The sequence below is a fragment of the Protopterus annectens genome, chromosome 2.part1 (assembly GCF_019279795.1).
Source record: "Protopterus annectens isolate FY-2018-M chromosome 2.part1, PAN1.0, whole genome shotgun sequence".
Lineage (NCBI taxonomy): Eukaryota > Metazoa > Chordata > Ceratodontiformes > Protopteridae > Protopterus > Protopterus annectens.
The window spans coordinates 15214914-15232559 of NC_056729.1; the positions used below are offsets into that span (position 1 = coordinate 15214914).

The window sequence follows — 17646 nt, forward strand, 5'->3', positions numbered from 1 at the left end:
TCCTTGGCATGGAGAACATCGATATCTGTGCAGTAACAGAAACCTGGTTCAAGGCTCCCGAGAGCACCCCAGCACTACCAGGTTATACCTCATACCATGTTTTTCGGCCCCAAAACTTGAACCGAACCACAAAAGGAGGGGGAGTATCAATATTCGTCAAAGATACCCACACCTCCAGGTTGGTGGCACAGCACGAAGCATCAAAGACTATCCATGTGCAACTAACAGTGGGTAAAACTGCCTTCCAGTTTATAGCCTGCTACAGATCACCCTCCCAAACCCAGGAACCCCACTCGGCCTTCCTGAGAACACTGGAAAATATGAAGGTCTCTCCAAACACCATTATATTGGGCGACTTCAACTACCCTAACATAGACTGGGAGCATTACTCTAGCTCCAACACCCTAGCCTGAAGGTTCCAAGAATTTATAAACTCAAATGCTATGGAACAACTTGTTGCCACTCCCACAAGAGGGGAAAACATACTGGACCTGTTCATCACCAACATGGGGACTCTATGCTCCAGACCAGAAGTGTATCCCTCACTGGTAAGATCAGACCATAAACTAATCTCACTAGATATTCACATCCCGACCCCAGCCCCTGCCCAGAAAACCACAGTGAAAAACTTCTCTAAAGCAAATTTCACACTCCTCAAAACCGAGGTGGAATCCTTCAAAGCCCCCGGGCCTGTGGAAAATAGGGCTCAGTCCGCAGAATCCTTTATAAACGCATTCTATGAACACCTTCAGGAATGCATGGATCATGCAATCCCAAATAAAACCAAGACCCAATCCTCCAAAGTTAGGCGTCCTGTCTGATGGACCCCAGCCATAAACAAACTATACAATAGAAGGAGGAAACTACTACATGATAGAGTAAAATCCCAAAAAGGGAAGGCATCTCTGATCAGTATTAGCAAAAAACTACGGGCACTCATAAAATCGTCTAAGGCCAGCTTCGAGAGAAAAACTGCACAGGACACTAAGGATAATCACAAGGCTTTCTTTAGTTATGTTAGGAACCTGGGTGGGAATTCCCAGATATGCTCAGAATTAGTCCAAAATGACAAAAAATACACCGAATCCACAGACACTGCCAACATCCTAGCTGACAGGTTCGGCGCAAACTTCTCCCCCCTTCCCCACCAAAAGGGCAAATATCTATCCCAGCAGAGTGCTGCCCCCCTGACATCTCAGATGCTCAGGTAAGAGCCACCCTCTCCAAAGCAAAAAACACAGCATCAATGGGACCAGACAGTGTCCCGGGCTGCGTCCTACACGAACTTCAAGAAGAACTAAACCCAAACATAAAACTACTGTTCAATCTCAGCCTTACTACAGGATATGTACCCAAAGAGTGGCGTACAGCAACAGTGGTCCGCTCTCCACAAAGGTGGTGCCTCAACGGATCCTGGAAACTATCGCCCCATAAGCCTGACTAGCTTTGTCTGCAAAGTTATGGAAAGGATTATCATCATGGACCTCATAAATAAAGATATTGGGGACCTACAGACACTGGATCCTACCCAGTTCGGCTTTGTTAAGGGCAGATCCTGCCTCTTAAACCTGGTTGATTTCTTTGAAACAGTCACCAAGGCCATTGACGAGGGGAAGGTGGTCCACACAGTCTACCTGGACCTTGCAAAAGCCTTCGATACAATACCCCACTCGGGCATTATAGTTAAGCTCACCAGCTTAAATATAAACCCCTATGTCACTAGATGGGTTGAAAACTGGCTCAAGGACAGAACCCACATGGTTAGAATTGCTGGAGCCATGTCAGACTCCAAGCCAGTTACAAGTGGCGTCCCACAAGGCTCAGTCCTGGGACCTCTCTTGTTCGGTATATATTTCTCGGAGGTACAGGCCAACACGGAAGGACTGTGGCTGACCAAGTTCGCAGATGACTACAAACTGGGCACCATAATCAACTCTCCAGCCGACACAAGCATCCTACAAAAGGGCCTCATAGAAACAGACAACTGATGCCAGAGCCATGGCCTCAAGCTAAATGCCAAAAAGTGTATAGTCATCCCCTTTGGCAAAAACAAAGTGCCCACAAATTTCCACATAGGTGGTAATCCATTAAGTACGGAAGAAGTGATTAGGGACCTGGGGACCCAAGTTGATAGCAATCTCTCATTTGACAACCACGTGGCCAAAGTGGTTAGAAAAACATTTTATATAGCCCACCTAATCATGAAGGGATTCACATCTAGATCAGGGGAGGTCATCGTGCCTTCTTTACTCATCCCTCATCAGGCCCATAATTGAGTACAATGCCCCTTATGGGATGTACCTTACCAGACACCTACAGCAACTGGAAAGACCCCAAAAGTACCTCACCAAGAGGATCAAAGGGCTCAAACAGATGCCATATGCTGCCCAGTTAAAGAAACTCCAGCTCTACTCAGTGGCATACCGCCTGCTCAGAGACGATCTGTGCCTGACGTATAAAGCCATGTCCAACCCGGAATTAATGGACATGCTGCACCTCAGAAAATCCAAATCCCATCGAGCTACGCGCTCGAGAGACTTGAACCTCAGCACTGAAATAAACAGGACATGCTGGGGGGACAGATTCATAACCCAGAGGCTCCCTTCACTCTGGAATAAAATCCCAGTCCAGGTTAGGCAGAGTCCCTCATTGACGCTCTATAAGAGGAATCTTGATGAGTGGATGGGAGATAGTAGGTTTACCCCGGGTATCACTTCTGTGTCGCTGTTAGACAGAGGCACAGTATACTAACCTCGAAAAAGGGCATAGCAAAATTCATTTAAAATGGGTGGCGAAAGCCAAACACACTCTGGCTAAGCTTATAAATGCCCTAGGGCAGATAGGTTCATAGGTTCATACTAGGCTATGTATGAAATTTCAAAAAAAAAAAAAAAAAAAACAATTTAATCAAAAAGTGGTGCATTGACAATAGAGTAGCCTCCCTTATTTCTTTTTTGTATTTTTTATTTTTTTTTTGTATTATTGAGGGTGCACAGCCAGATCCTGGAGAGCACGTCATAGTCTATGGAAACTGACTATATAGAGAAAGGGACCGATAAGTTCTGTGAACTGGTTATATCGGTCATCCTAGTTGTGCTTTATAAACTGAAAAGGAAAGTGATATTGAATGCACTTGAGAAATATATACAATTAAATAAATGATATTTAATTTTGCTTCATACCGTGCTGGGTATTCTGATGAGTGACTAAGGTGACGGTTTCAGTAAAGCAGGGATAATATATAGACTGGTAAAGAATGTAAAATAGATGATGATTTAGAGTACAAGGAAGGATACTGATCATACAGAAAAAGTACTTGATGTGTGCTGTAAAATGAATATATTAGTTATGTTAATTGTACTTTGTATCACTTGCAAAAGACAGTGATGTTGGATGTAGTTGTCAAAATAAGAATGATCATTAGAAATGGTACTAGGATTCCTTCAAATTAATTATTCTGATGGGTGGTCAATATGACAATTTTGTAGAAGTAGGGTAATGACAGGGACATGTGAGTGTGTAAGAGGGAGGTAGGGGCATGTGGTTGTGCAAGAGGAAGGAGCAGAATTATGTTCAGCCTATTGGCCCAGCCCTCCAAAACAGTCCCAGTTTCTCGTGCGGCCCCTTGGGAAAATTACTTGCCCATCCCTAATCTAACTGGTCAGTTTTCCTTGTTCAATTGAGTTTTTTTTTTCCCTTTCTTCCCTCTGACAAACCAACAATTAGGTTCCTTACGTCCTGGCTCATGAAGAAGATGCATCACTCTGGAAAGCATCTTGTCTTTTCCTGTATATGCTTGCCACTCAGGTCAGAGTGGCCCTGATGACTGGCTTACTTGCAATGCCAGGCCCTTTCAGCATGCACAAGTATGCACATAGCTAACCCTGGCTACAGTGCATGTTCCATGGTGAGCATGCACATGACACAATTTACTGCATTTGCTAGTGACATCTAGAGTCTGTTGGATGTTACTATCCCAACAAACTGTGTTGATTCACCCCCCCGATACTACAACCCACCCTCCCTAGCCAGCTGCTCCAATACCTAGGACATTATTCAATCAGAGTCACAGACAAGGGGGTCACTCCTGTGTGCCACAGCCTGAGGCTCCTTGTGCATTGTGAAATGTGATAGTATTTCTGTGAGAGTTAGGAGTGCACTTATCTGCATTCCTGCCCTTTGCTAGATGTTTCTGTGGTCCGTTCCAGAGCAGGTGAATAACAGGTTACTGCTGCCACACACACATTTTGAAATAAGCTTCCTGAATGAGTTCTACATCAGCTAATCACAGATTGTTTTACGCAAAAAACTCAGATCACATCAAATAAGCAACAGATCTTGTTCTTGTTTTATAATGCAAGGGAATGACTGTTCAATTAAAATTGATCATCAACACTTCTTCTTACAGAGAGAGCTTCTGTTACTAGCAATCTACTTTCCCAACAGTCCATCTGATGCTCTTGCTTCCATTTAAGTTATTCTCTCAACTAACCATCTTTTCGGCACCTCTTATTCTCTCTTCTGTTCTTAATCTAGTTTATGTTAACAAAGGGGATCCCTATTTTTTTGTCTATACTCATCTCCTTTGTGCATCCCTCAGTCTTTCTCTTGTTAATCACGCATTCCTATCCAGCTCACTTCCTGTATACTGCTATCTTTGTTTTCATGTCTACATGGACAGATGGCCAATACTGGGACTTTAGCCACTTACAACTGATAGTATTATGGTATTAATAGTTTGTCATGGTCTGTACTATCCAATAGGAAATTAGTATTTGGGTCACTGAAATGACTACCTGTAATTCAATACTGCCTGGCCTTTTTGCTGGTTTTGTGCATAAAGAAAATATGTTTCATTATGTCAATTAAATGTGTTAATTTCCTCTATCATTTTCTGCTTCCTTTCCTTTCTAATTTAACTTTTGAAGTTTGCATGCTTTTGTACGTCTGTGCGGATTTTCTCTGGGTACCCCAAACCCCAAAACATGACTGTTGGCAGGTTGCTGTAAATCACCCATTTATGTTGCATTATCCTTGCCCTTGGGCATAGATCATGGGTGAAAAGGATCCATGATAGTCGGTTCACATATTCAGTTAAGATATGTACAAATGAAAAAGTAGAGTATTATGCTATATTTTCTAATGACATTAAATTAAACAGAAATGTATTACATTTTCTCCTGGAATTATTTTTGAATTAATTTAACCAGGTAAACTCACTCAACACAAGTCTCTCTTCAGTTGTAACTATGCAGCTTTGTCTTGTATCACAAAGCAGGCGAACTGAAGTTTAAGTAATCAAACCCTGGCCTGAAGAATGAAGATTATTAGGAGCTCACAGCTTTAATTCTCTGTACTAAACTGCAAGATTCTGATGTTAATAGCTTGTATGTAGTTTGTGTTGTCATGTGTGATCTTTCCTTCCACGGAATAAAATGACTGCATTCTGCAGCTTTTGCCTATTAATAACTTTGTATTTTTGAATCCAGTAACCTGTACAAAGTTCAGACAAATACAGTTACACGGTTTTAAACCTGTTTGATATCTGAAGTTTACTTCTTCATTGATTTTCTTTGCATCAGAAATACACTTACATGCAGTGAGATTGCTAATTAAAAACATTACAAATAAACAAACAAACTTGAATAAGTCTGTAGTAAAGCAACACAGCACATAAACTACTAGCATATCAATCAAAAGTTCAAATGTTTCTTTGGTTACATGGCTCCCATTCTACAGACATTTTTTAACAAGTTGTATAATTTACATACTACTGACAAAATATGTTTTAGTGACAACTGGTATTTCAACAAAAATTGTAGCTGTTCTTTCAGCTTCTGTCATCAACGGTGCCATGATTATGTGCATAACTGCACTTCCTCTACAGAAGATAAAAAGAAGGCTGACAGCCAAGTGTCTCCTCCATGCAGGCCTGAAAAGTAACAGTGCATATATAACCAGAAGTTATGTACTCACCATAACGTTCGATGTATGTAGTCCATCTCGCCTCACATTCTTACCCATGGGTTCAGAGCCGAATATCGGCTCCGACTCGGCCTATTTACTAGCTCAAAAGCCTCTGATTGGCTGGGCTAAGAGGTTATCCCATAGTACACTGCTTCACATCCCCAGATCTAGTTTGCCGCAAACAATTCAGTTATTGCATACATAACACACATCCATACAAACAAATTATCCAAAACAAATTAATCAAAGGGACTCTGCATGATAAAATTTTTACCTCCAAATCCTCCAGGCAGGGGGAAGGCGGGAGAGTAAGAATGTGAGGCAAGATGGACTACATACATAGAACGTTACGGTGAGTACATAACATCTTGATGTTATGTAGTCCTATCTCGCCTACATTCTTACCCATGGGACAGCGTCCCTAGCACCTACAACCTGGGTGGCTCATAGGAAAATACTCCTGAGAACTGTGGAGCCAAATGAAGATCTGCCCCTGGAAACCACGTCCAATTTGTAATGAGAGACAAAGGTGTGAGGAGAAGCCCAAGTGGCCGCAGCACATATATCATCCATCGACAATCTAGCTTGATAGGCTGTGGATGTGGATACAGCTCTTGTGGAGTGGGCTTTAGGTGGAAGAGGCAAAGTTTTACCTGCTGTGTGATAAATGAAGGAAATACAGCTGGCTATCCATCTAGAGAGCGTGACCTTGGATACTGGAGAACCAAGCAAATTTTCGGAAAAGGAGACAAAGAGTTGGTCAGATTTCCGAATATCTTTTGTCCGATGGAGATAGAAGCGCAACTGTCTATGTACATCTAATTGGTGAAATCTGAATTCTGCCTTGTTGGAAAAATTGGGGAAGAAAACTGGCAGCTCAATAGACTGGTTTATTTTAGACAGGGAAGCCACTTTGGGAAGGAATGACAGATATGGTCTAAGGGAGACTATCTTTATGGAAGATCAAATATGGGGGTTTGATGGAAAGGGCTTGGATTTCGGAGACCCGCCTCGCTGAAGTGATAGTTATTAAAAAAGCTGTTTTCCATGTTAGAAACTAACTCGCAGGTAGCTGCAGGCTCGAAGGGTGGAAGAGTGAGGGCTTGAAGAACAAAATTGAGGTCCCAGGGCATAACAGGTTGTGATACTGGGGGACGAAGCAAAAGGGTACCTTTAAGGAAAGCTTTACATAGTCTGTGTGCCATAAGGCTAGGCTCATTGGCCACGTGGAAGTTTGATATAGCCGCCAGCTGAACTTTGATGGTGGCTGAAGCGGACCCCTGATAGAACAATACAGACAAAAATTCCAAAACGGCATCAATTGGAGCCGTGTAGGGATCAATGCCTCTGGAATGAGCCCAAATACAGAATCTTTTCCATTTGCTAAAGTAGATTTTTCTAGTGGATGGTTTATGAGAGGATGACAAAATATGGACTACATCTGGCGAAAAATTATGGCATCTGACTAAGGATGAAAGTGGAGTAGCCATGCTGTTAGCCGGAGTATCCTCAGAGAGGGGTAGAACTGTCCCGACATTTGAGTCATTAAGTCTGGAAGGGGTTCCAGAATCCACAAGGTAGGGTTGAAGGAAGGGGAACCATAATTGACGAGGCCAGTGTGGGGAAATTAGAATCATCCTGCTTCCCAAGGATTGTGCTTTCTGAATCACCCTTGAGAGAAGGGGAAACGGAGGGAAAGCATAAAGCAGACCAGAGGGCCAATCGTGAGCTAGAGCGTCCCTGGGTGATTCCCGCGGTGGGGGGATCAGCGAGAAGTAGTTGCTGCATTTCGCACTGAGAGGGCTGGCAAAAAGGTCGCAGTAAGATTGTCCCCATCTGCTGAAGATTCGCTCTGCCACCAGGCGATTCAGGGACCACTCGTGGGGCATAAGAATCGCCCTGCTTAGCTTGTCCGCTATCACAATGGTCTTCCCCGGGATGTGCGTTGCCACTAGAAACCGTCGGGAAGCTATTGCCCATTGACACACGCGCATGGCCTCCCTGCATAGTAGATAAGATCGGGTTCCTCCTTGCTTGTTGAGATACCACACTACTGACATGTTGTCTGAGTGTTTCGCAATAGTCCCTAGAGGGAGGACTTCTTGAAGTGCCTGCAACGCAAGAAGCATTGCTCTCATCTCCAGGACTTTTATGTGCAAATGTATCTCATGCTCCTGCCGCGTGCCTTGGACCATCCTGCCGAGATAATGCCCTCCCCCACCCTATCTGGGAGGGGTCTGTGGTCACTGTGGCCACAGGGACGGGGGGAACAAAGGGTTTTCCTACGTTCAAGTTGTTGGTGCACAGCCACCAGCGGAGGTCCTGCTTGCATTTGTCTGTCAATAGGATTGGATGGGATAGCGGAAGTCTTTGGAGAGACCACTGGACAAAGAGAAGCCATTGAAGAATTCTCATGTGTAATCTCGCTAACGGGACCAACATGATAGTAGCTGCCATGGTCCCTAGGAGTTGAAGAATCAGTCTTGCCTTTGCATGTCTCAGAGGCATCAGCGTGAGAATTTATTGTTGCAATCCCATGATTCTTTCTTGTGGTAGGAACGCTCGCATTTGAATGGTGTCCAGCTCTGCTCCTATAAATGTAACATAGGGCAACAAGGCAGATTTTTTCCAGTTTATCGTGATGCCTAATTGGTGACATAGACTGATGGTAGTGTCCCTGATCTGAATTAGTAGATGCCTGGTGGGGGCGGTGAGGAGCCAGTTGTCCAGGTACTGAAACACCTGGAATCCTTGACGTCTCAAGTGAGCCGTCACCACTGCCATGCACTTGGTGAACACCCTGGGGGCTGTGGTGAGACCAAAGGGCAGAGCTCGAAACTGGAAATGTCTGGCTCCCAGCCTGAAGCGTAGATGACACTTGGATGCCCTGTCCATTTTGATATGGTAGTAAGCATCCTTCAGGTCAATGGAGCACATCCATACTTCCTTTCCCAACAATGGGAGAATAGATTGTAGGGTGACCATACGGAATTTGGACTTGTGTATGTAATGGTTGAGTTGACTGAGATCTAGTATGGGTCTCAGGTCCCCTGTTCTTTTCGGCACCAAAAAGAATCTTGAGTAAGTCCCTAATCCAATCTGGTCTGAGGGGATTGGTTGGATGACTCCTTTTTCTAGCAGCTGAGATATCTCTGAGGCTGCTTGATCCCTTTGACTGGGTGGAACGTCTGGGATTTTTCTGATGGGAGGGGGGTACTGAAGAGAATGGAATGGTGTAACCTCCGGAAATTATTCTTAATACCTATCGATCCTGGGTGATATTTTCCCAGGCTTCTGGAATACAAGGAAATTCGACCCCCGACTGGCTCCGGATAAGCACAGTCAGGCAAACCCTCAGGAATGAGAGTATGGGGAGCCACGAAAAGAGTCGCGGTCCCCAGAATTGCGGGGGCCCCCTCTGCCTCTGGGGCAACATCTCCCTGAATAACTCCCCCCTCCCCTGCCTCGGGAGGGGGTTTCACCTTGTGCGGCAAGAAAAAACCTTTGTGATTTCTTGAACTACATCTTTCCCCCTCGCTGAGCCTTGGGATAAGGCCTAGATGGGAGGGAAAACGGACCCCTATGGCAGATAGGGTCTTTCCCTCTTGCTCGCACCTGGTGAGGGTGTCTTTCACTTTGGTCCCAAACAATGAGGAACCATCAAAAGGGGCATCAGTGAAGGAAGACGTGAAGGCCTCCGCAAAGTGACACAGGTGCAGCCAGGCTTGCCTTCTAAGGGCTACACTTGAGCTGGCCGCTCTACTCGCTCCCTCGGCCGCGTACAAAATGAGTCGCATGGACGAGTTTGCGATGGAGTTGAGGGTAGAAACCTGTGCGTTGACTGTCTGAGCCACCACTTCAGGTATGTTACCCGCAAGAGTATCTCCCAACTCCTTAAGGAGATCTCTCTGGAGCTGAGTGAAATGAGATGAGTAGTTCAGCGACCTTAAGGTGAAGGTGGCTGAAGACAAGGTATACTTCCCGTACCGGTCCATAGTCCTAGACTCCTTGTTAGGAGGATGGACCAAAGAAGAAGACTCTGCAACTTCCTTCTGGGTGGCTGCCGCCACCACCATGGCATCTACCAGGACTCCCTTTGTCAGAAATTCTTTTCCGTGAGGGTCGGAGAGAAATTTGTTGGGGCACCAAGGTACTGCTCCACAGAATCAGGGTTTTCCCACACCCTTCGACAAATAAGGTCAAGAAGTTCAAAGAAGGGTGGAGACACACAGGAGGCAGAAGGTTGAGCGCCAAAAGCCTTAAGGAATACTGACTCCTCCTCGGAAGGGGTTTTGGAAGGCCAGTCTCCTCTTTGTTTCAGGATCTCCAGGATATCGGAGAAGGAAACATCATCAGAGGAAGACTTGGGGGACCCTTCTGATTCCTCGTGGTCAGTATCGGAAGTGAGAGACTCGTCCTGGGAGTCTATGTGCTTCCTCTTGCACAATGTCTTTCTGGGAGGTTCCTCAGGCACAGGCTCTGAGGGACCTTCAGAAAGTGGGGGACCACTCGTGGGGGTATCCTTAGGGCCTGGCGCTCTCCTGTCCAAGGATAGGTGGGTGTCAGAAGCTCTCACCGGAGTGGTAAGGGATGGAATGACCGACCCCAGTGACGTAGCTGATGACCTGGCCAGTGCGCTCCACATGGTCTCTAAAGCGGGTCCCCCCCGAGTCCGAGGACCACCCGGCCTCCAAGGCCATGACCGGGGTACCCCCAGCCGATGCACCGAGTGGGAGACTTGGAACCGAAAGATGTCCCAAGGCATCCCCCTCGGGCCCAACTGAGGAGACCCGAGTCTCGAACCCTGTGTACGGAACCAACATGGTCGGAGCTGAGGTCGGCATGGATAAACCCAGAGGGGGTATAGGAGCCAGCACAGGAACATCACTCTGAGCGGAACATACCGGCTCTGACAGCAGGGATGTGCTCAGAGGAGGAATCGATGAAACAACCTAGGAATTGGTTCCATAGCCGACTGGGTCAGAGCCGAAAACAATTTAGCCAACACCGGCAACTGCAGGAGCCTCTGCACCACCCTATCCACATCCAAATCAGGAAGCCTGGAGGATTTGGAGGAAATGGATGGAGACTGAGACCTCTTATCTGGTGAACCATGCCTAACACTCGGCGACCGGCTCCGAATAGGTTCGAGAATGATCAGACCGGACGCAGATACCTCCTGCGACCTGAAGACAGTGGAGCCAAGGAAGCAGAATCCAATATCGTAATCTTCTCCACAGGCTCCGAAGATGCCGATGGAGCCAGAGACCTTTTCTTGGACTTGGAGGACTTAGATTTCGGCTGGGAGCCGAATCTATAGCCTCCTCAAAAGATGGTTTAAGCAGTCCCTTTAAAATCAATTTGTTTTTCCTCTCTTGGAGCACCCTAGGACTGAAGGCATGGCAAAAGCTACACAACTCCTGTACATGACAGTAGACACAGAGTGTCCCATCCATGATAGACATTTTATATCAGCACTTTGAACACTTTTTAAAGCCAGAAGGCTTATGTTCTTTCTGATCTTTAGACATATCCAATGCAAAGCACACAGCGTAACTACAGTTAACAACTACCAAAAAGGGCAGGAAGCCCACAACTTAGACAGCAGGCAGTACCACAGGGAAGAGCAAAGCTCTTAACCAACAACAACAAGAACACAGAGAGAGAACCTCTAACTTAAACGTTTCTCAAAAAAAAAAATATGCAACAAGAAACAGACGAACTACTCAACTAAGGGAGGACTAGGTCCTCTAACTAAAACGGGCCTAGCCCGTGGGAACAGTTAGGGATACCACAAAAACACTACTGAACACACAAACACAACTACCACAGCAAGAGTAGCTATTAAAATAGCTTTTTAAGTATAAAGCAACCAATTTCTCAAGAGAAAAAAATCAAAAAAGGGTACTTAGCCACAGCCAAGTGAGACCACGTCCGAGCTCTAAAAGCGGCAAACGAGATCTGGGGATGTGAAGCAGTGTACTATGGGATACCCTCTTAGCCCAGCCAATCAGAGACTTTTGAGCTAGTAAATAGGCCGAGTCGGAGCCGATATTCGGCTCCGAACCCATGTGTAAGAATGTAGGCGAGATAGGACTACATAACATCGTCTTTTATGCATTCCCACTTCATCAGTTTCAAGTGTTAAATTTTTATTAGTGTGACAGGAAAAAGAAAGATATCTAAAACAGGTAGGCTAATTTTCATGTCAAATGTCCATTTAAAAATAAAATATCACAGAAGGCTTCATAAACTAAGAAATCATGAACTAGTAATGGTAAGGATTTGGCTGTACTTATAGCACACAGTCATGTAACAGTAACTGCATACAGTTAGTGATCAACATAATATGCTTTATTACAGTAACAGAAAACAAAGGATCTGCTTCTTTACTGCTGCCCAAATAAGCAAAAAGTAACTTGCTTCCTTACTCATAATTCCAAAGCTGGTACTAGTCCTACATGTACTTAAGCTTCGCATATTTTTCTGAATCCCTCTGTCAGCCTGACAGAAATGCATCTTTAAACACAGGCAGTGATGCAAGTCAGTTAGTACTTCTTTTGGGAAACTATGAGACAAGGAGCTTTGACCTTATTTCCTGCCTTGCCTAACTTTTGGCACTGCTCACAGGTCCTGCAGTACCCGTTACATCCCTGGAAATCCCAGGCCAATAAACGTTCTGCATAATGTGTCTCATGGTATGCTTTATGCTCATATGACCTGCAAAGCAAATGTCATGGGCTATGGCTAGAAGTGCCAGATGGTAGGCTTTGGGCACTACCAACTGCTGTGTTCTCTCACCCTCTACCCCTCCCCTCAGGGGTCCACTCTCTATACAGTAACCCTTTGTCACAGTATACAGATTCCCCTTTTCCTTGACAATCAGGTGCCTCACTAGCTACCTCCCTCCCTCAGGCCTTGTAAAATTGGGTCTGAGAACTGAACCTGTCTCAGCTCTCTCTTTGTAACACTTCCCAGCTTCCCTTCCACATTAAGCCTAGAATTTTCTGACAGCGGTGCCTCACTGTCAGCCTGGGTACTACTACTCACCTCTGTCCTTGCAGTCACTCTGCCCAAGGGAACATTAGTGCCCACAAGCAGCTGTGGCTCACCTTCAGTCTCACTGCTACTGGATAGCTCACTCCCTGAAGTTGCCACCTCATCAGTCCTGGCTTCAAGTGTACAGTCTGTGTGGGTCCCCCCCAAGCTAGCAGACCCACATGCTTTTCTGCAAACCTGTCTGCATGTCACTGCATGCACACACGGTACTGCATTATCAAAATTATTCCCTATTAGGACATCTGCAAGGATATCCTCAAACACACCTACTTGCTTTCTTCCTTTTCCACCCTCTCAGTCAAGGTAAACTCTAGCCAAAGATATATGGAATGGGGTAACTCCTAAAGCTCTGACTGTAGTAGACTTCTAAGCACATAGTGCTCCTCTTTTACCATTGCAGGCTTCACAATGGTTAGGTCAGAGGCTAACTCACTCTTAGCAGTGGCCTGTTTTCCATCTACTAAGATATGATACAACCTATTGTGGTAGTTTGTTGTCATTGTTTTCTCCAGACAACTCACTGCTAGCATTCTGTCATTCCCACTTACTGGCTCTCCCACCATTTGTTTCCCACCTTGCCTCTGTGGACATCTATATGCTACATGGCCTCACTGGTTGCATTTAAAACATTTAACTTTGGTCCTGGCCATGTACCTTAACTAGTAGCTTTCCCTGCTACTGGTGACTCTGTTGGGGTAGTTTAGGCTGCCCATCATTGGTTCCCTTAGACCTATGAGCAGCGCTGGGTATGTCTTTCCTGTGCAGTGATGTCCTGCTTGCTAGGTATAGGTCAACCTTTTCCCCCAACTCATCTGCAGTATTACATTCCCTATCTGCTAACCAGATTCTCATGTCCTCAGGAAAGGTGTTAACAGCTTGTTCCCTCACCAAAAGGTCTGTCAGCACTTCAAAAGTGGTGACCGGACAGCCACTCACCCATCTACGAAAATAAGTGCTTAACTCAGCAATATATTCACACACACTTTCATCTGCATTGCGTCTAATCAATATCGGACAATTTAGAAATAGCAGTTATAGCTTTACCATGGAGTAAGGGGGTCAGGAATTTTACCCAGAGCCCTTGGTCAGCATTATACTGCTTACATACCCTTTCAAACATATGAATAAAACTATTAAAATTATCATCCTCTGTAAATTGTGGAAGAAATTTACTGACCTTTATTGCTTCTGGAGTTTGGTCACCCCCTTCCCCATTACCTCCATGACCCTGGGGAAGACTCAACATTTCCTTTTCATGTTGCCTCTGCCTCTCATTTTCTTCAGACATTTGAGTCTGTCAAAGGAAAAAACTTCAAAGACCAATACAAGCAAGGTTCAGTTAAGGCATATTTATTACTTGCCGCAAGGAGACAAAAACATGCAAATACAAGGATTTGTCTAACTACTAACAGGAAGTATTGTTATTCTTATACTGTTTTACAAGACACGGCCTTCTATGGCTGACATAATCAAACACAACTTTCAGTATTGTTCTACAGCAAATGTTACTCAGATTTTCTGCTGACATGACTAGATTTGTGAGAAACTTTTGAGAAAAACAACCTGGCTTTTGTGGGCTCTAATTCGTTTACAAGCTTCTATTGTACAGTGTTACATTTCAAGGTACTCTTCTAATTCAGATACAAGCAAATGCTGATTGCAGTTCATATTTTCAAACAGGCTTTGTCCTAATTATCTATAGCTTCTACAGCTGTGTATTTTCTCATAGCACAAGCGGAACTTCTTGTCTAAGTTTCATACAAGTAGTATTGTTCTAGTCATTATTTTCCCAACGCAAGCAGAAATCATCTGCTTCTCAGTAAATTTCCAAGGCACAAGCAAAGACTTCAGCTAACAATGCAAGGTCAGAAAGCATCTGCAGTTTGTACAGATTTATGCAGTATGAAATAGAATAAATGTGTTAACCCTTTTCAAGCTCTAAATGCACTAAGCATATTACAAATACACACATTAATACATATTTTTCTGACATTTCCCCCCTTTTAATACTTTTATTCTACTTTCAAAATAAGCATAAACAGTTTGTTTTCTTCTCCTAACCTCTTCCACTCAGGATTTGCAGTTAAGAGAGTCATTCAGTTTAAACTCATGAAAGCATTTCAGTTTTTCAATAGTTCTTCAAACTCAGCACTTTGATATAAGGTTTCAGAAACTGACATGTCTATGAGGTCTTTAATCAGTCTTTTCATGCAGGGGATGCCACAACAAACACATACTCCCAGTAGGAGTATTCCTACACAAATGGCAATCAGGATGTTCATTAGGATGGTACCCCACCCCCCAAACCATTTCTGGAAAAAGTCCGTCGGTGGGTTTGGGCCTGGTTTGGTCATGGCCGACACTTGCTGAAATACCTTAAGATGATTGTCTATCTCGTGTTTGTGGTCAGGAATATACGAACAGCATTCTTCTTGGATTAAAGCGCAAGTACCACCTCTTGCCGCTAGGGTGAAGTCGAGAGCCATGCGGCTCTGAAGCACTACAGTTCTCCTAGCATTCAGTTCATCAGTCACCAATTCAAGAGCAGAAAAAGTTGCATTACTCATTACTTCGAGAAGTTTCGACAGTTTTCTCAGCTCCCAAATCGATTTCACTGCTCCATAAGCTGGTAATATGCCTGCCCACTATATAACGCTATCACTCAAGTCCATATGTGTCAGTCCTTTGCCTATGGAATGATGGTCTTTCCAACGCGCATCGATTTGTCCCACTGGATTTACAGGTTTCTTGACGACCTCTCGGACACTTTGAATTTTTCCTCGAGGCATAACTGCAGTGTGTCATATGGCCGGAACCAGGTTACCCAAAAAACAACTGCCGGACCAATTCTCAGGTAACCATTTGTATGCCTTTCTGCCACACACAAAGTAACAATCCTCTACTTTAGTAGTAACTTTGCTATGAATATACACTCGCCCTGCATGAAACATTTTTCTATCTATTATAGACAGTTGTTTATAAAGAAGAGAATTATGTTTTACTTCATCAAGTGTTTTATGCATCAATCCAAGAAATTAATCATAGTTTGTATTACAATAAAGATCTACATTGTTACCTTTAGTGTAACATTTATAAGGAACAGTCACATTGCAATTGCTCCAACCCACCTGAACAGTATCATTTTTATAAAAACACACAGTTCCCTTTTGTGGAACAGACAAGTGCAATGCAATTTTATCTTGTGATGTAATGGTTGAGGTATCATAAATCAAGTTCTCCCAGGTCTCACTGACCCCTAGGGGGACTGTAGTCATTAATAACCCCCCCCCCATATGCTGTCAGCAAAGCTGTGCAAATCCAGCAATTCGAAACATTGAAAGTCTCGGCATACACATATTTAATTGCCTGGTAAGTGTTAAAGTTTGGATGCCAGTCTATGAGTAACACTTCACGTTTATTCAGTCTGTGTGGCTGGGAAAAGGAAAGGCCACAACAAAAAGATTGTTGTCACTAGTACAGTTAACAGGATGATTATGCAATACTTCTGAGGAAAGGGTTGTTCTGCATTTCCTGTTTCTTCTGGACTCTATAATTTTTACTCTTGGCATGTGACAAGAATTTTGTCCAGCTCAAAGTTTTTGACTAATTTACAGGGCATCAGGTGGATGCAGGAGGCTCGCTCCGCTATCTTGACTGCAGTGGGTGTCGACAGAAGCACTTGATATGGACCTTCCCACTTTGGTGATGCCCAATTCTTTTTCTTTACTGTCTTCACCCAAACCCAAACTCCAGGGGACACTGCCACTTCTGACGGTCTGGTTCGTTCTTTATCTGAAACAGAATTTGACTGCAACAAATGTTTAGAATTTAACAAATTTCGCATGTACTCAGCTAGTGTACTGACAGCTTCCTGGTCAATGGGCATGAGAGATTTCCACTGAGGTATATAATAAGCCCTTCCAAATAATTTTTCAAAAGGAGTCAATCCTTTTGCATTCAGAACAGTTCTCATTCTCAACAGTGCCAGGGACAGACAGTACACCCAATTTCTCTGTGTTTCTACTATTAACTTCCTTAGCTTATTCTTTAAAATCCCATTATGCCTCTCTACTAGCCCTGCAGATTGAGGGTGATACGCACAATGATTTTTTAGAGAAATACCAAAATGTCTACTTAACTGTTGTATGGTCTGATTTACGAAGTGTGTGCCGTTGTCACTGTAGATCCTTTCCGGAATGCCGAATCTAGGGATGATTTCTTTGACAAGATCTTTGGCCACAGTTGCTGCATCTGGATTTTTAGTCAGAAAGGCTTCCACCCATCTGGAAAACATATCTACAATGACAAGACAATACTTCTCATTTTCACATTTATTCAACTCTATGAAATCCATACAGATAGTATGAAACGGATACGACGGAGGTGTAGTGAAACTCCCTTGCTTGGGCTTTAACGCCCCTTGTGCATGATGTTTATTACAAACATGGCACATCGAACAGAATTTTTTAGAGTAGTTTGTAAATCCATACGTCGTGAACACTTGGTTCACCAGCTGTACCATCCCCCCTGTTGAGACATAGCACTGCCCATAGCTCAACAAAGTTGCATATCTAAACAAATTAGATGGCAATATCGGTTTTCCTTCTTTAGAGATGTACA

At 44.1% G+C, this 17646-nt stretch overlaps 1 protein-coding gene across 1 annotated transcript in view; it reads right to left on the minus strand.

The window, feature by feature from the left end:
- LOC122794730 (catenin alpha-2-like) overlaps window positions 1-17646 on the minus strand; it is a 2759516-nt gene that overhangs the window by 1556663 nt on the left and 1185207 nt on the right. The gene's annotated exons all lie outside the window — the stretch shown is intronic.